At 34.5% G+C, this 25,971-nt stretch overlaps 1 pseudogene; it reads right to left on the bottom strand.

Annotated features, from left to right (window-relative positions):
• Window positions 1-391: 391 nt before the first annotated feature.
• On the bottom strand, window positions 392-25,971 carry LOC141522641 (olfactory receptor 13A1-like; annotated as a pseudogene).

Here is a 25,971-nt window from a genome sequence, read left to right as displayed (position 1 = left end):
TTTATTTGGGCCTTTTTCATTTTATCTGAAGTCCACGAGGTTTATAACAAAAATTTTACTGTTTCTCACGATTATTTGACATCAGAGAGATGAGCAACCATATTTTCCAATGAATTATCTCTTAGAATATGTTTGGCAATAAAATTATGTTCTGCTTAAATCATGGATCTGACATGGTATCTTTGGAGATAATCTGGTTTTAATTTCCCTAAAGGAATTCAAGAACAAAATGTAACCAGAGTAAGCTGATTCATCCAAGAACACATCAGGAACATTGCTACCAGGAGAAATCATGTTTACAGTTTTCCAGGTTGTGATTTATGTCAAATTTTTATTTCAAAGATATTCACAATTCTATTTCCTGAGCTGAATAACTCTGACAAATGGAACATTATTTAAAAGGAAATGGACATAATTTCTTAAGTGTATTTTCACATCTTAGTTTCTCAGGGATTAGATCATAGGATTCAAAGCTGGGATCACTATAGCCCAAAGCACTGAAACTACTTTGCATTTCTTCAGAGACTGACCAAAACCAGGTAGAAAGTAGATGTAAATTATCCTGCAGTAATACATGGTAAACTCTATAAGGTGGGAGGTACAAGTGGAAAATGCTCTCTACTTCCCTTCGTTGCTTGAATCTTCAGGATTTTGGAGATGATGAAACCGTAGGATACCAGAATAAGCAGGAAAGTGGTAATAGCAAAGAATATATCTACCACTATTACCGTTATATTGTTACCATAGGTTGAGGATCAAGAGAGGGGCAATAATGGAGGAATCTCACAAAAGAAACGATCAATGACATTGGGTCCACAGAAGGACAAACAAACTGTCATGATGATGTTTATAGTTGTATTGATTCCTCTAAAAGTCCACACTACAGTTGCTAAGAGACAGCAAGCATCCTTGCTGATCTTAGTGTTGCAGTAGAGAGGCTGGCAGATGGCAACATATCAATTGCAGGCCATGGCTGGAAAAAGCAGTAACTCAGCACCCAAACACCAATTGATTAAATATACCTGAACTATGCAACCACCATAGGAAATGATGTTCTTGGTCACTAGGTTCTGCAGGAGAGAATATCCAACAGGGCCAAATTTATAATGGAAAAACTACATGGGAACATGCAGGCCTGGGTTTAAAATAATCACAAAGATAATGATTGAATTATCTATAAATGCCACTATGAGAAGTCCAAAAAAGAGGCTGAAGATTAAAATCTGAACCTGAGGACTTCAGAGAAGCTTTATATGATAAACTCATCTACTTATGATTGATTAATATTGCTATGTTGTTAGGCTGTAAGGGTTTGGGGTTTTTTTTGGTCAATGTATGCCCACAATATCCAAATTATCATTTTCTCCCTAAATACATGAAAAAATGTATATATAAAAATGGGAAATTTTAAAATGTTTTGATATTCCAAAATCAAATTGTGTCAAAGTCATTCAACTGTATTTCACCACAGACCAAAATTTGAGTAATTTGTTGAATGAGATCTCCTCTTAATGAATTCACTCCCCTCTCCCCAAACAAGAGTTGCGTAAAACACACACACACACACACACACACACACACACACACACACTGACACAAACATTTTCTTAGGGAAATCATGATCATTTTCATCTGACATTTTACACCACCTTCAATATCCCCCTATTCCTACCTCAGTCATGAGAGGAGACCAAGTAACTTCCTATGGTATATTTCTTTTATTTGATTCTGGGGCAGGAAGGATAGCAATGATTGGAAATTTTCTGAAGTTTTCCAATCAAAAGCAAAGTTCATTCAAAGAATATTGAAGAGGTTGATGACTAAAAAGTAGTAGAAAGTACTGTTGCATCTGTAATTGAAGCTATCAGAAGCAGGATAAGAAAAAGAATCTGAGTTATGCCGAGAGATATGTCCCAGGATAAAGCATTTAATACATAAGTAGTTAGGTAAGTAGCTAGGTAGTACAGTGGAAAAGTATTGGACCTGGAGTTTGATTTAAAAACCTAAGTTCTCAGAACTCAATATGTAAATAAAATTCAATTTAAGCATCAAATTCACTTAGTGATCTATTCATGTATTCTTATTTTCATGCCTTCCCATGTGGGACCAGTCTTGTCATCCAGTTTCCTCTATTCTCATCTCAGATAAACAGCTGCTTCTAAAGTAGTCATTCCTCTACATGTCACTGGTCCCTTAAGTGACAAAAAATTTACATTGCATCTAATTAATCTACATATCAGAAAGCAGTATTTAAAAGAAAATTTAATAACACTAACTTTGAAGTCATTGGCAATGATATCTAGATAATCAAATTTTATGTTACCCTGAAGAATTTTTTCATGACATTTTGACTCAGATCAGTTTTCCATTTTTCATACTTTTTCTTGGTGATGTGCTCATTGTATGACATTATTCTCATCAAACATAAGATGAAGCTATTGTTTTATTTGGATAATAAGCCTTTTTATGAATGAATTCTTCACATCTTAATCCCCTGTTCTGACATTATGTGGAAAGAACTCCTGATCATATTATGTTCTAGCATATCAATAGTTTTTGAAAAAAATTATTTTATTTTCCCTAAAAATCAAAGAGTAGTCAGAATAATCTTAAATTACATCAGTGGGGAAAATTGATTTAAAAAATTATTGGTAATTGATCATTGGACTAAAACCACTAGGAGAAGGAATAGGGTCTTGCCGAAAATCTGTCAACCTTTATCTATGTTTTAATGGTGTTCTTTCTAGTCTTTCAGTAAAATATAAATAATAAATAATAAATAGTTAGAGATTTCTCATACTTCTAAGTCAAGGATAATTTCCCTTTCTTACATGAAAGAAAATTGATATCCTGAAGGTTTGAAACTATCATTTTCATGATAAAGACCACGAAATTCAGACAGAATTTTTCCAATTGTCAAATCTATTTTCTAAAATTATTATCAAAATGTACTGATCTTTCTTCCATAATATTATGTAGTAATTTCCTTCTTAAGGTCATTTTTCATATATTTTAAGTAAATTTCAGGCATATTAAAAGGCAAAGAACTGCACACTCAAAATGAAGTTAGTTTATAATTTTATTGTTATTTTACAATTTATAAAGGATACAATTGACTATGAACCATGCTTCGTCAGTGGAAAAATGCTGTTGTTTAAGGATTTTTTAAATTAACATTGGAAACTGGTGGGTAACATATTAACATATTCTATTGCTTGCTTGTATAAGTATTCTCCAAAGCTTCACACAGTGCCTGACAGAGCATATCTATTAACATATTCAATTGCCTCATCTTTCAGATCTGCCTGGAACATTGATTTTTTTCTAGGCCATAGACCATGCATATGTCTGTGATATAAACTAAATTTAGATCTTTTTTCACTATTCTTCTTAATTTCTCCATGTTAAAGGAAGTAGAGTATTCATGGATCTAAAGACTGTCAGAACTAGAAGAAACAGAGTCCCATTGATTAACCATCTTAATTTGAGAACATGAGAATTTGAGGACAGGGATTTTTCCAAGGTCACAGAGATTAGACTGAGTAGGATTTAAAACTGAAGGTTACTATTAGTCCAGTGTTTCTTATATTCCAACAAATGACAATTTAGAAAAATCATTCTCAAAATCTGAAAATCTTGCTGAAAACAATCCCTAATCTGAAAATATTAAATGGACTTATAAACCTTTTAAAAGAATGTTGTTATATCCATTGGAATCTCAAGGTAGGAAATGAGAATGTGAAAATATTCAGTGAATCCTAACACTTTTGTCTTTGTAAATAATATATGCTGCAACTTGCAGAGCTCCTCATTACATTAATAGATAGAGACAGATCATAGAGATCATTTCTTTTACATCTATACAATGAGGTGGTGATACTTGGTGAAATCTGCTTATATCCCTAAATACTTGGGAATAATTCTGATTTGGGTTAAAGCAAAAATAGTGATTCTGAGCATGATGCTGAGAAAATTGGGATGGCTTCACCTCATCAGTCAACTGGCATTTCTTAAAAACTCTCAGGTACCATACACTGGACTAGGTCTTGATGATAAAAGGAACTAAATTTGAATACTTAGTAATAGCAATAGTTTGTATATAGATAGGTGGATAGAATGATTGATAGAGCAATGATGATAGATAGACAGACAGAAACAGACAGACAGACAGACAGACAGATAGATAGATAGATAAATAGAATATTTATTAAGAATATAATATGTGTCAGACATTATGTGGAGCTTTGTGGAATACTTATATAAGCAAGCAAGACAGTGTATTTCTCAAGAAGCTTATAATGGAGACACCAACAAAATGGATGGTGATGAAAGCAGAAGAATGAGGCACCCACAAGAAATCAAATTGTAGAGATGGCGGGGATGCTGTGAGAATTTTATGAACCCCAACAAAATAAGGCAAAAGCTTATTCAACATTAACTAGAGGTCCAGAAGTATTGTCCAAAATTACATTATTGTTAGGAGATGAGGATGATGTAGTGGACAAAGAGCTGGGCTTCTAAGAAAGGAGAGCTAAGTTCAATCGTTTCTCTGATGGTGCAGATTCTGCCAAATCATTTCACTTCTTTGTCCAAAGTATCTCACATTCTATTGCATTTGAAAATGGATTGGTCTTTCTGAGCAAATGAAGGACTTCATCATGTATTTCCCATACTATAAAAACCAGATGTCTGAGTAGAAAGAAAAAATAGATATATGGAGACAGAGAAACAGAGAGAAAAATGCTATCTCCCTCAGTGATTATCTTTACTTTTACACTCTATAGATTATGCTTATATACAATGGTTTGCACAGTGCTTCCCACACCAGATTCTGAGATTCCAGAACGCAAATACCATTTTTTGATCCCACCATTTAGAAAACAATGTCTGCCAAATAACAACTGTTTAATATTGCCTTATTCATGCTAGAAATTTAAAACATCATTGACTTTTAAATATTAGAAAAGCAATAAATAAAGAAGCATGAAACAGCATAGAGATTCTGAGGTTTAGAATCTGGAGATATGTAGTGTACCTCATTTCTTTATATAATTAATTATGGGATTATTTGGTAAATCTTTATGTTTGTTGCTATGAATTTCAGTTGTCTTCTCCAAAACAAGGATGAATAACAGAGATACCAGTGACAGGAGGACATTATAAAACAACAATACGGAAATGACTACATAATGATTGATAAATTATAAGTAATATTTCAATATCAGTTATAATCATTATTATTATTATTATTAAATAGTAAGAATATTGATTAGCAAGAAATTTGGCACCTTTTCAAATGAGGATATTGGAAGAAACTGAAGTACAGCGAAAGAAATAGAGATAAGACCATTAAAAATAATTTCTTATACATTACTTCATTTGGTCTAAATAACATCGTCATGATATAGGTAGGACATATATTATTATTCATATTTTTAAGAACTTAAGAACCTGGGGAGTTAACTAACAATTTATGGCTTTTGACTTTAAAGAAATCATTTGCATTGCTTTCCTCTATTCCAATACATATAAAGTGAGAAGGTTGAAATTATAACAAGATATAAAATATAAAGACTTATATGACTTGTAAAATTTTTTACAACTTTAAATTTAGTATGTGTGACTTAAACTCTCACAACAAATGCCAAAATTGGGCATAGATTAAAGCAAAGTTTCTTGACTCAGTTTCTCAGATCTAAATTCAATGCTCCCTGAGTGTATTATAGATGTCTTGGCAGATTGCAATTTAGTATTAAGATGTATATATTCCCTGGCTGTGGATAGTTCAGTTGAAAAGGTACAGAAAAAGTAAATTGCAGTTGTTTTCTGCTACCAGGATTTAAGCTACTAGATAGTAGGAAGCTTTTATTTCTACTTATATTTGGAATCTCAGGTCTTGGTATAGTGTCTACATTTAAATCCTTTTAAAATGCTTGTAAATTTAACTTGTTGACTTCACCTGTATAACTTCTGTATAGACAAGCATATCAGTTATGACTTCTCTGTGCTGTCAAGATAACAGAATAACAAAGGTGTTCTTGTGCTTTCATAAATGAAAAGATTAGTATGGTCTATATTCCCCTAAAAAAAATGACACCTTTCCTTTCCCGAAAATGCTTCAAAAGGTGTATCACATTCAATGTCACTATTGTAGCACAGTGTATCATAATGTATCACAATTCAAATCGCACTGACTAGTGTATTCCAGTGTCCTTCCTCTTCACCCTAAGCACACTCCTCAGCCTCCATCCTTGTACTCCCTGTCCCCAAGGTCCCAAAGTATCACCTGTGGATTGAGAAGGAAGAAGAGACGCTGGGCCGAGGCCTGACACCGACAAGCCTGGCCAGTTTCCAAGACAAATGAAGTTTGTTATTTTGTTACCTTAGTGTCATTTACCTGTTATCAAATGTGAAAAGTTTGGGGAGGGGGAGAAGGTGGGCCAGCAGTCACTGCCTTCTCTTGTCACTTCTCAAGTCTCACTCCTCACCCTTCCTTTGTGATCCCTTTGTCTGGATCCACCTCTTGCTATTATACTCACTGAGGAAAATCCAAAGAATTAACCAAAAACTGAAGGGCTCAGGTCCATGGCTGTTAGGTTTGTTAAATTGATACCAATTATAAAAAGATCTTATTGAACAAGAATTTAGGAAGGAAAAGCTAACCAATTCTCTATCAAAATATCTGAACAAGGATAAAGCAAAAAGTTTTTGAACCTATCCAGTTAACTCTGCTAATAAACGAATTAAGACTTTGAGAAAATCTATAAGCCTGAATGTGCAAAGTCTTACACAATATTTCTTTTCACCCTCAGACACCATCCGGCTAAACATGGAACAAATGTACTTATCTTTATTTTGTAAGTGAGAAATTATCCTCACAGAACTTAATGGACTTGCTTGAATGAAAATAAGAAGTAAAGCTAGAACCCTCTGATTTTTAATTCCTAATTTATTCAGATTTCTTATCTAGTAAGATCTAATGAGGTCATTTCAACTTTAATTCTAATAAGATCCTTATTTTCCAAATTTTTAATTCTATTTCTACTATGTCATGCTTTTTTACTGAAATAAGGGGTTTAAATACTGGCATGATTTGTATGATCACAAATAATGGAGTCACTTAAATGAAAGGCCATAATCACCATTATCTGACTGATGCCGGATGAATTAAGATAAAATTTATGCTAATAATAATTTAATTTTTATAATGATTACTAAGAGAGCAAAAATAAAAAATAAATTTACTAATTATATTGATAAATAATAGATTGTTAATATAATAAATAACTATGAAAATATTATGTTTATTTATATTATGTTTGGATTAATGCTTTAAACTCATATATAATAAATATATGATAAACATCTATATATCAACTCCCTTACTGAAAGCATATGTTTTTATAAAGGAGTTGTAATGGAAAAGACCATCCTTGAACACCATCTCAATTAATAGAGCGGTTAGAAAGACCACTTTATATCAAAGCAACATAAAACAAAATTTAATCTTTGATGATTTCATAATATTAGGAGTTTGAAATATATTATTATCAAGAATTAATATCATCTGATATGAGAAGTTGTGGTAGACAGAATTCTGATTTCAATGTAAGGAAAACCTTAATTCATGCCCTACCTCTGGCACATAATTTTAGTCACCAGTAACTTAATGCTTAGTAAATACTCTCAACTAAGAAAAAAATGTTACAGCAGATGCCAAGCAATATTAATGAAGTCAATTCCCCACATTAATACAATAACTGGTCTGGTGTTGGTAGGGAGATTGGAGGTGGGGGGGTGTAAAAGCAAATTAATCTTAAAGAAATATACCATAATCATTTTTGAGTCTGATCTTTTCACTCAATTACAAACTTTAAGGTGCAATTCCAAAATGAAAAAGAGAAATGACACTTTTTTTGCTCATATCAATTCAGTATACCATTTCTTATTTTAGGGAAAATTCTCTGATTCTATCTTTTTGTCACCTCTCTCTCTCTCTCTCTCTCTCTCTCTCTCTCTCTCTCTCTCTCTCTCTCACTCCCTATTCATTATCTTTTTTTATATTGCTCACTTCAACTTCTGATGATTTGCATGTGTACAAGTCAATAACATAAAACATTAACATTCTCTAATTATAAATATATCTTTATTTCTTTCTTCATCTTGTCAATTTTTTCCCTCTTAAAACAGAAGTCACTATTCCTCATTTCTTAGCAAATTTACCTTTTCCTGCTAGAGGTTGATATTTAGAATATATTTTTTCTAGAAAATTATCAGTACTCATTAGTTGTTGTTAACATAGGTTGAAGAGCAGGAGAGAGGCGATAATGGAGGAATCTTACAAAAGAAATGATCAATGGCATTGGGTCCACAGAAGGACAAACAAACAGTCATGATGGTGTTTACAGTTGCATTGATTCCACTGAAAGTCCAAACTACAGCTGCTAAGAGCCAGCAAGCTGCCTTGCTCATCAAAGTGTTGTAGTGGAGAGGCTGGCAGATGGCAGCATATCGATCATAGGCCATGGCTGTAAAAAGTAATAACTCAGCACTCAAACACCAAGACAGGAAATATATCTGAGTTATGCAGCCACCATAGGAAATGGTGTTCTTGGTCATTAGGTTCTGCAGTAACTTTGGCACCACAGTGGAGGAGGACAGAATATCCAATAGGGCCAAATTGATAAGGAAAAAGTACATGGGAGTATGGAGACCTGGGTTTAAAATAATCACAATGATAATGATTGAATTACCTGTGAATGCCTGTATGAAAAGTCCTAAAAAGAGGCTGAAGATTAAAATCTGAACCTGAGGATTTTCAGAAAAGCTTTGTAAGATAAACTCATCTACTGATGACTGATTATTTGTTGCCATGTTGGTAGGTTGTAAGGTTATTTTGGTCAATGTCTGGCTGCAAAACCAAACCCATAACAGATCATTTTTCTTCCTAAAGAAAGCAAAAAAAAAGATCTGAATTAAAATGGGCAGATTTAAATTGTTCCAATATTCCAAAATCAAATTGTGACAAAGTTATTCAACTGTATTTCAACACATACTGAAATTTGAGTAAAATTCTTTGGTGAATGTGGTCTCCTCTTAATGAATTCATTCTTCTCACCCCCACCCAGACTTACTTAAAAGACACCCACACACACATTTTCCTTTTTTAGGGAAATCATGAACATTTTCTTCAGATATATTTTAGCACCTGCAATGTCTCCCTATTCCTACTTCAGTGATGAGGGGAGACCAAGTGAATTTCCATGGTATATTTCTTTTGTTTGAATTTGGGGTGGGAAGGATAGCCATGATTGGAAATTTTATAAACTTTTACAGCCAGAAGTAAAATTCATTCCTAGAAGACAGAGGAGGTGGATAACTAAAAAGTGGTGAAAAGTACTATTGTATTTGTAATTGAACCTGGATCAGATACAGGATCAGAAGAAGAAACTAAGGGTCGTGGCAAGAGATATATTCCAAGGTAAAGGGTTTAGTACTTATGTAATTAAGTAAATGGCTAGGTTGTACAGCAGAACTGAAATTTTATTTAAAAACCTAACTCCTCAGATTTTAATATGTAGAAAATATACAATTTCACCATCGATTTCACTTAGTGATCTGTTCATATATTCTGATTTTCATGCATTCCCATATGGGACCAGTCTTGTCTTTCAGTTTCCTCTACTCTCATTATAGCTAAACACGGCTTCTAAAGTAGTCATTGCTCTACATGGCACTGGTACTTTAAGTAACAAACATTTAAATTCTCTCTAATCAATCTTCATATCAGAAAGGAGTCTTTAAAATATAGTTTAATAACATTCACTCAGAAGTAATGGCAAATGCAGACTAGATAATTAAATTAATTTTATGCCAAAGAATTTTTTATGACAGTTTCACTCAGGTAAATTACTTTTCCATTTTTCCTAGTTTTTAATTGCTGATATTCTCATTGTTTGACATGATAGTGATCAAACCTATGATGAAGCTATTCTTTTACATGGGTAATGGAACCTATTATAAATGAATAGCTCACATTAATATCCCCTGTTCTGACATCGTGTGGAGAGAAATTCTGAACACATTATCTTCTAGCAAATCAATAGTTTTAAGAAAGAACTATTTATTTTAATTTTACCTAAAATTCAAAGAATAGTGTGAATGCTCGGAAATTACATAAGTGGGGGAAAATTTGATTTAAGAAGAATATTGGTAATTGATCACTGTACTAAAACCATTAAGAGAAGGAATAGGGTCTTATGAAAACTCTGTCAGCGTTTTTTCTATGTTTTAATGGAATTCTTTCTAGTCTTTCAGAAAAATGTATATAATAATAGTTAAAGCTTTTTCATCCTTCTGCATCAAGAATATCCTCCCTTTCTGATATCAAAGAAAATTGAAATCTTGGAAGTTTGAAACCATCAATTTTATGATTAAGATATCAAAGTTCAGACAGAATTTTTTTCATTCATCAAAACTACTTTATTAAAATTGTTATCAAATTGTACTGATCATTCTTCCACAGTACCATATAACAATTTCCTTCATAAGATCAGTTTTCTGATATTCTGATATATTGCAGGCATATTAAAGGGCAAAGTACTGTACAACCTCAGAATATAGTTATTTTATTGTTAGTTTATAACTTTATAAAAGATGCAATTGATAATGAAACATGCTCTGTCTTTGGAAAAATGCTGATATTTAAGGATGGGGTTTTTTTTGTTTGGTTGTTTTTTTTAGGTTTTTGCAAGGCAAATGGGGTTAAGTGGCTTGCCCAAGGCCACACAGCTAGGTAATTGTTAAGTGTCTGAGACCGGATTTGAACCCAGGTACTCCTGACTCCAGGGCCAGTGCTTTATCTACTGCGCCACCTAGCCGCCCCCTAGGATGGTTTTATTAATATTGTAAATTGGTGGTAAAGGAACTACCTCTATTAACACATTCAATTGACTTCTTTTTCAGAACTGCCTAGAACATTGATTTTCTGGGGGTCATAGATCCTACATATGTCAATGTTATAACTAAAATTTACATCTTCTTAACTTAAAACTCAGGTTATAATCACTTGACATTATAATTTCTCCCTCTTAAAGGAAGTAGGAATATTCATGCATCTAATAAACGTCAGAACTAGAAGAAACTAGAGTCCATTGATTAATCATGTTGATTTGAGAAAGTGAAAATTTGAGAACAGGAACTTTTCTGAAGTCACAGGGAATATTAGACTGAGTAGGATTTACAAGTGCAAGTTCCTATTATTCCAGTGTTTATTATATTCCAACAAATGCCAATTTGAAATGGCCATTTTAAAAATCTGAAAACCTTGTTGAACACAAATCCTAATTTGAATTTATTGAATGGACATATAAACTTTTTAAAAATATTATCACATTCCATGGGATCTCAAGGTAGGAAAAGATAATGTAAAAATATTCAATGAATTCCAACACTTTTGTCTTTGTGAAGGATATGTGCTGCACCTCTCAAGGCTCACTCTAATGCAAACAAACAGAGACAGACAGTAGACAGAGGTGATTTTTTTCCATCTGCACAGTTACAGGGTGGCATTAGATGACCTCTGGTAGACTTATATCTGTAAATTCATGAGGAAAAATTCTTTTTTGGGAAGCTTGGGATGTCTTCACCTCATCTGCCAACTGGCATTTCTTAAACACCTTGCATGTACCATAAACTGAACTGGGTCTTGATTATAAAATGGTCTAAATTTGATTAATTAGCAATAATCATAGCTCATATGTAGATAGATGAATAGATAGATTGACAGAGAGAGATGATGGTCATGATGATTGCTTATTAGACCTACAGAGAGATAGAAAGATTATGTATTAACAATCTCTTATGTAGGAGCTGCTAAGTGGCACAGTGAATAGGTGGCACTGGCCCTGGAGTCATGAGGACCTGAGTTCAAACCCGGCCTCAGACACTTAATAATTACCTAGCTGTGTGGCCTTGGGCAAGTCACTTAACCCCATTGCCTTGCAAAAAAAAGAAAGAAGTATTGTCCAAGTTTCTATTATTAGTAGGAGATGAGGATATTGTAGTGGACAAAGAACTGGACTTCCAAGAAGAGATACTGAGTTCAGTCCTTCCTGTAATTGTTCATGCACAAGTCATTTCACTTCTTTGTCCCAAGCATCTCACAATTTTTAAAACTATTTGAAAATCGATTGGTCTTTCCTAGCAAATGAAGTACTTTATCATGAATTGTCTATAATATTAAAACTTTATATCTGAAGAAAAAGAAAAAGAGATATACTGAGACAGAGAAAAAGAGAGGAAAAAGGCCATCTCCCTCAGAGATTATTTTTAGTTTGTATTCTATAGATTATGCTTATACATAATTATTTACACATTGCCTCCACCATCAGAATTCCAGAAGGCAAAAACTATTTTTGCCATGTTTTTGCATTCCCAGCATTGAGCAACGTGTCTGCCAAACCACAAGTGCTTAATACTTTGTGATCCATGTTAGAACTTCATAGTATCATTGACTTTTGTGTATTAGAAAAGCAATACATAAAGAAACATGAAATAACATAGAAATTGCAATAGAATTAGAGTCTGTAGAAATCTGGAGAAGGTCATTTCTTTAAATAACCTGCTATGGAATTAATTGGTAAATAGCTTTGTTTGTTGCTAATAAATTTCAGTTTTTGTCAGAAAAGTAGGGGTAAATATCAGAGATAGTAACCACAGGAAGCTATTATTAAACATCATTGAATAAATAAGTGTATAACAATTCATAAATCTTAAGTATTATGTAAAAGTCACTTATAATTATCATTATTAAATAGTAGGAATACTAAATAATAAGAAATTTAGGACCTTTGCAAATGAAGATGTTGGAAAAAACTGAGGTTAGGAGAAAGAAATAGAGATAAGACTAATGAAACATAATTTTATATACATCATTTCATTTGGTCTATGTAACAATGCCATGATTTAGGCAGGACAAATGTAATTATTCTCATTTTTAAGCTAAAGAAACATAAGAAACTGGGTAGTTAGCTGACAGTTTATGACATTTGACCTTAAAGAAATAGCTTGAAATGATTATCTTCTATTCCAAGTCATAACAAATTAAGTTCAAATTATAACATGATATAAAATAAAAGGACATATATTACCTAAAATTTGTTACAACTTTTAATTTAGTGTGCCTGACTTACACAAACTCTCACAGAAAATGGAAAAGGTGGGCATAGATTCAAGCACGATTTCTTGATTCAATTTTTCAACACTAAATTCAGTGCTCTATGAATGTATTATAGATGCCTTTGCACATTGCAATCTAGTATTAAGAAGTATGGTTTCCCTGTCTTTGTATAGTTCATTTGACAAGTTACAGAAAAAAGTAAATTGCCTACAGTTGTCTTCTGCCATCAGGATTTAAACTACTAGATAGCAGAGACTTTTCATTTCTATTTATATTTGTATTCTAAGGTCATGGTATAGTGTCCCGCACATTTAAAATCCTTTAAAAATGCCTGTAAATTTAACTTACTGACTTGACCTCTGTACCATCTCTTATGGACAAGCACATCATTTATGACTTCTCTATGCTAACAAGATAATAAAATAACAAAGATGTTCTTCTGCTTTTGTAGATGAAAAGGTTAGTATAGTCTATATTTGCCTATGAAAATGACCACTTTCCCGTCCCCAAAAAGCTTCTAAATGTATATCACATTCAAGTCTCTGCCCCCTGACTCCTTATCCCAGGTTCCTTCCTCTTCTCCCTAAGCACGCTCCTCAGCCTCCAACCTCGTCCTCCCTGTCCCCAAGGTCCCAAAGTGTCACCTGTGGGTTGAGGAGGAAGAAGAGACGCTGGGCCCAGGTCTGACACTGACCAGCCTGGGGAGTTTCAGGACAAAGGTCATTGTTACTTTGTTACTTTGTGTCACTGACCTGTGAGGACAGAGGCCAAGGTGGGGGAGGGGGGAGAGGATGTGGGCCCGCAGTCACTGCCAGCTTCTGTCACTGCTCATCTCTCCCTCCTCACACGTCCTCTGTGATCCCCATGTTGGAACCACCTCTTGACATTGCTCTCATCAAAGGAAATCCAAAGAATTAATTGAAAATACAAGAGCTCGAGTCTATCTTTATTGTTACTAAATTGAAGCCAATGATACAAGGACCTTATTGAACAAGAATTTAGGACGGAAAAGCTAACCAATTCTCTATCCAAAATTTCCTAACAGGGACGAAGTGGAAAGTTTTCTAACCTATCCAGTTAACTCTGCTAATAAAAGAATTGAGACTTTGAGGAAATAATAGCTTGAGGATGCAAAGTTTTACTCAATATTTCTTTTCACCCTCACACAGTCCTGTAAAACATGAGCCAGATGTAATTATCTTCATTTTGTAATTGAGAAATTAGGCTCACAGAGCTCAGTGGAGTTATCTGAATGAAAATAAAAGACAAAACTAGATCCTTCTCATTTTAATTTCTTATTAGCTCTCATTTAACTAAGACGACCTAATCAGATCTTTTCAATTTTTATTTTAATTTGATCCTTCTTTTTGCTAAGTTTCATTCTGTTACTGTATCATGCTGCTTTTGTGAAATAAGTGGTTTAAACAATGGCAGCAATGTATGTATGATCCCAAAGAAGGGAATCATTTACTTTCAAGATAATAATCACCATTATCTGATTGAAACCAGATAAATTACAATAAAATTGCTGCTAATAATAATTTAGCTAATTATAATTATTACCAAGTGAGTATAAATACAATTATAATTTTACTAATTATATTGACAGCTGATAGATGGTGAATTTGACATATAATTATAAATACACTATATGTTTATATATATATGTTTAGATTAATGTATTAAGCATTTATATATAATATATTAAAAACATCTATATATCAACTCCCTTATTGTAGTATATGTTTGTTTATATGTATATTTGTATGAAGGAGGAGAACATAATTGAGCACCATCGCAATTTATAAAGCACTTAAAAAGAGCATTTTATATGAAAACCACATTGAATGAAATTTGACCTTTGATGATTTCAAAATATTAGGAGCTTGCAGTATGCTATTATCAAGAATTCATATCATGTGATGTGAGAGGCAGTGCAGAATGGTCGAGAGAATTCTGGCTTCACTTTGAGGAGGAACTTGATTCAGGCCCTACCTCTGACACCTCAATTGAAGGGACCAGTAACTTAATGCTCAGGAAAACCTCTCAACTAAGAAATAAAAGAGACAATAGGTGCCAAACTATATTCCTGAAGTAAATTCACATGCAAAATATTCTCTGCATTCTCAAAATAAGTGGCCTGGTGGTGGGGGGAGGGGGATTGGAGGGTGGAGGAGGTCAAAGCAAATTATGCTTAAAGAAATATGCTATAATCATTTCTTAAGTCTGATTACTTGATTCAATCACAAACTTTGAATTGAAATTTCAAAAAGAAAAAGAGAAATGTCACTTTTTTTACTCTTATCAAGTAATTATTTTACTCATTCCAAATATATCATTTCTGATTTTAGGGAACATTCTCTGATACTCTCTCTCTCTCTCTCTCTCTCTCTCTCTCTCTCACACACACACACACACACACACACACACACACACACACACACACACACACAAACGCACACACACATACACACGCACACAATACAAACTACCATTCTCTAAATCCCTCATTTCAACATTTTACATAGTAAATATCAATCATATAAAATGCTAGCACTCTTAAATTTTAAATATATCTTTTTTTTTCCCTTCTCTTCTCAGTTTTTTCCCCCCTCTTAAAGCAGAAGTCACTATTTCTCATTTCTTAGCCATCAGTGCTCATTAGTTGTGTTCATTGTTCTATAAGAAAGGATGGAATGGAGTTGCAATCATGTCCCATCACTTTTCAGAGGTCAACTGGGAAGTCTGGGAATTTCTTTCATAAAACCCCAGAGGAATAATTATAGTATGGCTTCTCATGGACTATGTGGAATCTATGATACTATAATTCCAGTCAACTGAAAATGCAAGTGCTAAATCTTCTTTGAATGAACTAAATATTGTTGGGGACTTAATTTTTACCATAGTGAATTAATGATATGAATTTAATAAGATGTTGAACTCTTAAAACTTCTAAGTGTGATCAGAATTAACACATGTTATGGCTTTTTTTATACCTTAGAAAATAATGAAAAACTCATTAGAAATATAATAACCTCTTTAAAAATAATAATCTACAGGAACCTAAAAGGAATATAAGTAGATCACCAGAATCTTACAAGTGAGTCTTTATAAGCTTAGAGAAATCCCCATGTCACAAATCATCCCTGAAAATTCAAGAAATCTGTGTTGGGACTGGAGCATCATTAAATACAAAACTGTTGCATACAACAACTCCCTGAACATAACTTTAATTTGAAAATGCTCAAGAAAAGGTTCTTATTAGGTGCTGCCATTTCAAGTATTCAAAATCTCAAATTTAAAAAAAAATGACTTTCAGAACATGGAGACATATAAGAACAGTAAAACCCTGTGTGAAAAGACTTCTGAGCATATCATCCATTTCATCCTATCTATTCTTGAAAATGTTCTAAAAGTAAAGTGATTAAATCTTCAGAAGAGCAGCATAAATTCTAGTAGCATTATTCAATAAAAAATCAGTCAGTTTATCTGCCTATGCTTAGGTCCAAAATATATTAAATCTAGAGAAGAAGAAGATAATGACTTGAATTTTCTATTTTTTGTTGATTCAGAAATAAACAGCTGTTAATTATGATACTACTAAATTTATTAGATTTATGGCTATGTAATCTTCTATAATATTTAGTATTTTTGTTAATTTTTAACATTTTATTTAAAGTTTTGACTTTTAAATTCCATCCCTCACTGAAGTGATGTGAGTAGTGTTTGGGGTTTATTTTTTCTCCAGCGAATGAACAAAATTAAGTAACTGCAATAATAGCATGGTATAGTTGTAAATGTACAAATTACTGACAGAATTGGCACATATTATAAATTCTTTATACCGTAGAAAATGAAAACAATATAGTAGAATAACCAGAATGAAAATAACAATCTACAGGAAACCTAAAAATCATGGCAAGTAGAATGGCCACCAAAACAATTGATACTTGAACTGTTTCATGTGGGCAGTTTACAATAATTTTTCACTGATTTGAAATCTTTGGGGGTTTTTTGATGATAATGCCCCTTGTCATGTAAATTTGGGAACATTTTTGTAGGTTTTTAAACCAACTTTTCTTGGGTGTAAGGTGTGAGTCTTACAATTTTTCTTCCTCCCTTCCCTCCCCTCTCCCCTGACAGAAAGCAACTTAATATAAAGTCTATGCTTCAGCAAATTTATATATTGAACATGTTATAAGAGAAGAGTCAGATCCACATGGAAGAAAACATCAGAGAGAAAAAAATAACATAATATGTGACAATATTTTTAAATTTGAAGATAATAACCTTTGGTCTTCAATTAAGCTAAACATTTGAAACTGCAACAAAGTATGAATGTATTTTCTGCTGCTTGTGCTCATTTTGGTCTACCAGTGAACACCAAGAAAACTCAGGTGCCCCATTTACCAGCAACACAACATCCATAAATGGACCCATCAGATAAAACAAATGGAGAAGTTTTGAGTGCTGTGGATAAGATCACTGACCTTGTCAGTATCCTTTCCAGGGAGGTTCACATTGCCAATGAAGATGATACACACATTACCAGAGCTAGTTTAGTATTTGGGAGACTCCAAAAAAAAGTATGGAAGAAAAGAGGTATTATGCTGATTCCATACTGAAGGTCTACAGAGTCCCTGTGCTGACCTCATTTGTATTTGCCTGTGACCCTGGGCAATCTACCAGTGTCATGCCTTAGGAAGATTCTGAAGATCACCTAGCAGATACCAGGAACTGTAGTCCTGTATCCAGTTAAACTGCCTAGTATTCCAACATTACTATAGAGAGTACAATTACAATAGGCTGGACCCATTGTTAGAATACCAGACATATGCTTCATAAAAAAATAAAAGAAAACTGTTTTAAGGTCAATTCGTACAGGGCAAGACATCACAAAGGCATCAGAAGAACTAATGCTGAGATACCCTGAAGGTCCCTCTTAAGAACTTTAGGACTGGGGGCAGTTAGGTCGTGCAGTGGATAAAGCACCGGCCCTGGAGTCAGGAGTACCTGGGTTCAAATCCGGTCTCAAACACTTAATAATTACCTAACTATGTGGCATTGGGCAAGCCACTTAACCCCATTTGCCTTGAAAAAAACTAAAAAAGAACTTTAGGACTGATTATGCAACAAGCAAGACACTAGCACAGGACTGTCCAGTATGACTTGCCCTCATCAGTGAGGGACTGCACTTTCTGTGAAAGGGAAACTTGAAGCAACTCAAAGAAAACACAACATAAATAAGTTTAGAATATCCACCCCAGGTATACATATGGACCGTTTTTGCCCGACCAGTGGTACAGCATTCTGAGCTCCTATTGACCTGATCAGTCAGTCAGACACACTGTAATTTGTCTCATCCATAGTAATTCCATTTTGATTTTCTTCAATGATGGATAAGAATTCCCTTAATGGAAATGAATGACATTTTCTTTTTTTATGTTTTTGTTTATATTTTGCAAGGCAATGGGGTTAAATGTTTGTCAAAAGTCACACTGCTAGATTATTATTAACTTTCTGAAACTGGATATGAACTCAGGTCCTCTTGACTTCAAGGTCTATGTTCACTATGTCAACCAAATACCCTTAGATAGTATTTTCCATCAAAATTCTTTAAATTATTTTTTATTATTGTAGTGCTGAAGTAAACAAGTCCATCACAGGGGATTGTCACTTCATGTTGTTGTTAGAATGTACAATATTCTTCTGGTCCTCATATCACTCAACATCAATTAATGCTAGACTTTCAAGGTTTACTGATATCTCATTTATCATGATTTCTAACAGAAAAAATAATGTTACACTACATATATATATATATATATATATATATATATATATATATCTCATATTTTTAGTCATTTCCCAAAGTAGGGCAGCACTCCAATTTCCAGTTCTTAGGTATAGCAAAATGAGCTACGATGAATGTTTTGTTCGCATGGGAGTTTTAACATTTTTCATAATCTCATTAGGATGCAGACCTAGTGACGGTATTGTTGAAGCAAAAGATAAACACAGCTTTATTGCCCTTTGTGCAAAATTCCAAATTAATCTCCAAAAAGTTTGGATCAGTTTACAACACCACCAACAATTCATTAATGCCATAGTTTTCCTATATCCCCTCCAACATAACTGAGGGGGGAAAAGTGAGCCTTCTCCACCCATCTCATTGGAGTCAGCATATATAACAGCCCTGTAATTTACACCTACATATGACCATCATCCAGCTATTTATTGGATAAGGATAAAGTTCACTTTAGTGGCTCCCACTCTCACCCCTCTTCTTTACACCTTGAAGAGCAAAGAAATCAAAGTGTGACTCAAGGAAGAGTTTTCATCCTTCAGGAGATGATGAGCCTTCCATACTTCTGATTCTTTGATAAAAGAGACTTCCAAAGCCTCACCTAATCAACATGACTCTATTCCAGAATTTGGATGGAGGTAAAGATCTTATTCTTCCAGGACATTCTTTGGATTCTCAGGAATGTTGCTTTGCTTCTTACTTGAATATTAATAATTCATGCATCTCTGAAATGGAATATTTGATTTCTGTGGTGGCCTATTTCCTGGTGTTTTCTCCATAGGTTTATCAAATTCATATACAAAATTATGCTGGGTAATAGAGTAAAATTTTGGGTCTTTATTAAGAAGCAGTTGAATGTCAAATGGGAACACTAAATTTCATTTCTTAATACTAGTTTTGCTTTTGTATTAGATCCTTATAGAAACTTCAAGGACTGATGAAAAATTCCCTCTTGTAGAGGTGGAGGGAGGAATAAGGGTAGATAGTTGCAGTCCTGGTAACCTATAAAATTGATCAGTTAATAAATACATTTATTAAGCACATTCTATATGTGAGGTATTGTGCTAAATACTGCAGATACAAAAGGAAAGATATACATGCAATTCCAATTATCAAAGAATCCTTTTCAGTTGTCGTCTAACATATCTGTGTGCCTGTTTTTATGTAGGGAAAATCAAGTGTGAGTTTTTGTGTTTATGCGAGTTATGGGATCTTTGTTGAAAGTAAAGTTTATTTAGTTTATGCAGTCATTTTTTGCTCCAAAACAAAAATGTCAGGCAGCTATTCTTTATATGACATTGAACAAGTTACCTTTTCTTAAATATGTTGTCTGAAGGGAGTAAACAATTTATTCTCCCTGTCTCACAGACTTGTCAAAAGTACCAAAAGGAAGAAACCATTTTGACATGCATTACCTCTTTTGAGGGCAAGCAATCTTGCAATGAAAGTATTCACTCCCATTTTACCAGTGCAAAAATGGAGGCAAAATGTTATTCAGTAACATGAATTAAGCTAAAAAGTAATTACTAGTAAGCTTTGGAACCTGATATGTTTTCTGACTCCATTTTCAGAAGTCTGTCTCATAAAATATGTGAAAATGCTTCAAAATTCTCTAATTGTCCTCTTTCTATGAGAAAGCTGTTATTTTTAGTTATAGTAATATTTTCTAGAATTATAAAGAATTTCTTTGGACAGTTAAATTGACATGGTACAGAAAAAGTAAACTGATTTAGGCAGCACTGTCATTTTAATTGTGTTGGTTTAGCCTACCATTGAGCAATTACTATTTCTTTAATTTATTTCTATAAAGAATATTTTGTAGATTTATTCTTAAGTTCATGTAGATAAGGATGATAGGAGAGCTGGAAATGTGATTCTTGGTAGAGAAAATCATAAATATTGTACTTTCTTTAATTTTTAAGGGGATTCAACTTTCTGTCTCATCCTGTTGGAGTTAATAGCAACACAAATGAATGATGGTGATTTATATAAGTTTATTTTTTCCAATCCAATAAGTATTTATCAAACACCTACCAAGTGGCAAGTATTGTGATAAACACTGGGGATATAATTAGTAAGAAAAGAGAAAAGCATCCACTGGTCCCACAGAGTTTAGAACAATGGGAAGAAACATATAAGGAGGAAGAAAATACTGGGAGGGACATTATAGTCAGAACAGGGACATTTTAGTGTGGAGGTTCAAAATTAGGCAATGTAACAGATGCCATGTTGTGCTCAAATCCTGAAGTTCACTGAACTTATGGATTTTTTCAATTATTTTTTTAGTTCAATGTTTAGTTTAGTGTTCCATATAAATAAATATTTATAACATTTGAAAAAAAGCAATACTTGTTTCTACTTCCCTGTGCTTGTTTTCACAATTAAATTCACCTTTTTTTTAAATTGCAAACATGTTTAAATTATGCCAAATCAAAGATAGATTTTTATTAGATTGTGTTTTAATTAACAGAAATATTAAGATGGAGGGAGGGAGACAGAGAGAGACAGAGAAAGGAAAAAGAAAAGAATGAGAGGGAGAGAGGGAGAGAGAGAGAGAGATGACAGAGACAAAAAAGCAAAATAGGGGCAGAGAAAGAGATGATAGGTAACAACACTGACAGAGTAGCACATCTAACTACATCAATTGATGTTCTGTGGTTTCCAAAGTCAATAGGGTAGCACATATAAAAAACTGTAGTCAACCCTCAAATTTACTAAGAATCAATACCTGGACAACATACTTTCTCATTCATATGTTGTTGAGACTTTCATTCAACAAATATATTTATTAATGATTCCAATCCTCCTTTTATTTAAGAAATTGCCTACATGTTCAACATAATACCAAAACAAGGGAATAAGACCTAGAACCTCTGAGGAGAATATGTTTTGCTCTGCAGCACAGAAAGACTTACTTGAAGAAATAAGGAAGGAGTTTAAAAATCAATTGGAAAATTTGGGAGAGTCAATTAATACCTTGAAACAAGAAAACAAATCATTGGAAAATACAATTAGACAAATACAAAATGAGAATAATTCTTCCAGTTCCTCAATTGGGCAAATGCAAAAAGCAAATAATTCTCTCAAAACCTCAGTAGGTCAAATGGAAAGCTCTTTCAAAAGTAGAATTACCAATTGAAAAAGGAGTTGCAAATTATAAATGAAGAAAACTCCTCTCTAAAAAAAAATGAAGTCTGCAGAAACTAATGACTTCATGAAACAGCAAGAGCCTGTTAAAATAAAAAAATAGAAAAAATAGAAGAAAATTTAAAATATCTTATCAGCAAAACCACTGCCCTCGAAAATAGATCTAGGAAGGACAACCTGAGAATTATTATTCTTCCTGAAAACATTGAAGAGAAAAAAACCTGGACCTAATATTACAAGATCTAGTGATGGAAAATTGCCCTGATATCATGGAACCAGAGGGAAAAGTAGTTATTGTAAGAATATGTTTATCTTCTCCAGAAAGAGATCCTAAAATGAAAACACCAAGGAATGTTGTGGCCAAATTCCAGAACTATCAGATAAAAGAGTAAATCCTGCAAGTAGTGAGAAAGAAACAATTTAAATACCAAGGAGTCACAGTAAGTATTACATAGGACCTGGCTGCATTAAAGATAAGGGATTGAAGGTACTGGAATGAGATATTCCAAATAACAAGGGAGCTTGGAATGCTGCCAAGAATCCACTATCACCAAAAGTTGAGCCTCTGTTTTCAGGGGAAAAGATGCACATTTAAGGAAATGGAAGAATTCCAAACATTCCTGATGAAAAGACCAGAGCTAAATAGAAAATTTGGACATCAAACAGGAGGTTCAAGAGACATATGAAAAGGTAAAAAAGAAAGGGGGGGGGGTAAAGAAAAAAAATTCTATCCAATAAGTTGAAACTGGCTATATCCCAGCATGAGCAAAAGATTCTCATAACTCTTTTTTTACTTTCTCATTTATTTATTTATTTATTCTTATTTTTTATCAAATAATTTTTTATACATTACTAAAATATTTTTGTTTAAGAGTAAACATAAAACCTCCTCCCCCCCAATAGATATAGACCCACATGGGTGCTAAAGTAAAGTGGAGAGAAAAAATTAAAATTAAAAGAAAAGAAAACCAATAATAATAATAATAATAATAATAATTGTAGTTATAGCCAGGTTGAGCAGTGGACGGAGAACCAGCCCTGGATCCACAAACACCAGAGCCCAAATCTGGCCCCAGACACTCAACAATCATCCAGCTATGTGACCCCATGCAAGTCACCTCAACCACATTGCCCAGCAAAAAACAAAAAAAAAACACCTCAAAATAAAATGAAATAGTAATAATAATAATAATACTAATAGAGGTGGCCAGGTGGCTGACAGAGCACTGGCCCTTGGGCCAGGAGCACCTGGGTCCAAATCTGGCCTAAGACACCCAACAATCACCCAGCTGTGTGGCCCCAGTCAGCCACCCAGCCCCATTTGCATGCAACCCCCCCAAAATAATAATAATAATAATAAAAAAATTGTACTTCAGCCTGTGTTCCAACACCACCAGCTCTGTTGCAGATGGATCAAATTCTTTATAATAAGTCCATTACAAAAGTTACTTCCATATTTTTCCATCGTTGCCATTGCTCATCACAACTCCCTCTATTTGTACTTCTCCAATACCATGTACTATATTTTCTCTCTCCTTTCACTCTGACTCTACTGTAGGGTAGCTGAGTGGCATAGCAGACTGATCCCCAGCCCTGGGGCCAAGAGGCCCCGAGCCCACATATTACCCCTTAGGCCCAGCATCCCCCTGGCCCTATGGTCTCAGACAGGCCATCCAATCCCAGCCCCTTGCAAGAAGTAAAAAAGAAAATATGTAATATCTGACCACTCTCCCCCCATGGTCCATCCTCTCCTCCATCACTCACATCCCCCACTTCCCCTTGTCACCCTTCTGTCCTTCTTACTCCAGATGTCTATACTACATTGAGCATATATGCTCTTTCTTCTCCTAGCCACCTCTGATGAGAGTGAAGATTCCCTCATTCCCTCTTGCTTTTCCCCCTTCCATATCATTGCAATAGCTCATTAAAATAAAGAAAAATCTTATCATATGAAATATCTTGGCCTATTCCTCCTTTTCTTTTTCTATCTCCCATTACATTTCCCTTTTCTATTGGCTCCATTTTTACACCACAATATATCTTCAAATTCAGCTTTCTCTTGTGCTTAATCTATAAAAGCTACTTCTACCTGCTCTATTAAATGAGAAGGCTCATATGATTATTATCAGTATCCTTCTTCCATACAGGAACACATATAGTTCATCATCATTGAGTCCCTCATATTTTCCCCTTCTCCTCCACTCTCTATGTCCCCCTTGAGTCCTATATTTTAATATCAAACCTTCTGCTCATCTCTGACCATTCCAGGAGGAGCAGGTGAAAGTCCCCGGGTTCATTGAAAGTCCATCTTATTCCCCTGGAAGAGGATGTTCAGTTTTGTTGAGTAGTTCATTCTTGGTTGCATTCTAAGCTCCTTTGCCTTCCGGAATATTATATTCCAAGCCTTATGAGCTTTTAATGTAGTTGCTGCTAAGTCCTGTGTGATCCTGACTGCAGCTCTATGATATTTGTATTGTGTCCTTCTCTCTGACTTGAGAGTTCTGGAATTTGATTATAATATTCCTGGGGGTTGTTTTTTTTTTGGATCTCTTTCTCAGGGAGATTGGTGGATTCTCTCCATTTCTGTTTTGCCCTCTGCATCTAGGTTATCAGGGCAATTTTCCTGTAGTAATTCTTTGAAAATGATGTCAAGGCTCTTTTCCTAGTCATGACTTTCAAGTATTCCAATAATTTTTAAATTAGCTTTGCTAAAGCTGTTTTCCATATCAGTTGCTTCTTCAATGAGATGTTTCACATTTTCTTCTAATTTTTCATTCTTTTTGTTTTGAAGTATTGTGTCCTGATTTCTCACAAAATCAGCAACCTCCCTCAGTTCCATTCTTTGTCTGAAGGATTTGTTTTCCTCAGAGAGCTTTCTTATCTCTTTTTCCATCTGGCCAATTCTGCTTTTTAAAGCATTCTTCTCCTCAATAACTTTTTGAACTGTTTTATCTATTTGACCTAAGCTGGTTTTTAGCATGCTATTTTCTTCAGCATTTTTTTGGATCTCCTTGACTAAGCTGCTGACTTCTTTTTCATGTTTTCCCCTGCATCTCTCTCATTTCTTTCCCAATTTTTCTTCTATCTCCCTTACTTGATTTGCAAAGTCTTTTTTAAGCTCTGTCATAGCCTGAGCCCAATTTCCATTTTTCTTGGAGTCTTTGGATGCAGGAGCTTTTACTTCCTCATATTCAGATTGAGTATTTTGATCCTTCTTTGGATCATAGGCAAAGTATTTATCAGTGGTGTTCCTCTTGTTTCTCTGCTTACTCATTTCTCTAGCCTGTGCCTGGTTTTGGGGTGCTTCCTGAGCTTTTGAGTGTGTGAGGCTCTGTCCTCCCTACTGTCTGTGAATGACCATAAGCACACCGCTCTGCTATGGGGCTGAGGTGGAGAGGGCCCTGCTGTTCTATTGGGGGGGGGGGGGCTAGACTGTGATCAGGATATGAATGTTGTCAGAACCCCAGAGTCCTGTTCCAGGGACAGAGGACAGAGCTCAGCAATCTCTCTCCACTCCCCTCCCTAGGCTCAGCACTCATTACCTGAGGGCTCTTGCTTACCAGTGCTGTCTGCTCCTGGTTCCTGGATCTGTGCTGCCATGGCCACACTGCTCACTGTGTGCCCTGAGGGCTGGGCTTCATGCTTGCTCTGGCAGAGGTTCCCCCCCACCCAGCTGATCCCCCAATTTGTACTTGGTGCTCTCCGGGGTGTAGGTCAGGAAACTGCCCCGGCTGCCATGAGCCAAGGCTTCCAGTGCCCTGGGGCTGCCTCCGGGAGGCTGAAGTTCACTCTTTACTCTGGCAGGCCGCCCCTCTGATGGACCACCCCTCCGACCCAT

Source organism: Macrotis lagotis, chromosome 4, assembly GCF_037893015.1.
Source record: "Macrotis lagotis isolate mMagLag1 chromosome 4, bilby.v1.9.chrom.fasta, whole genome shotgun sequence".
Lineage (NCBI taxonomy): Eukaryota > Metazoa > Chordata > Mammalia > Peramelemorphia > Peramelidae > Macrotis > Macrotis lagotis.
This window is presented reverse-complemented; position numbering and strand designations above follow the sequence as displayed.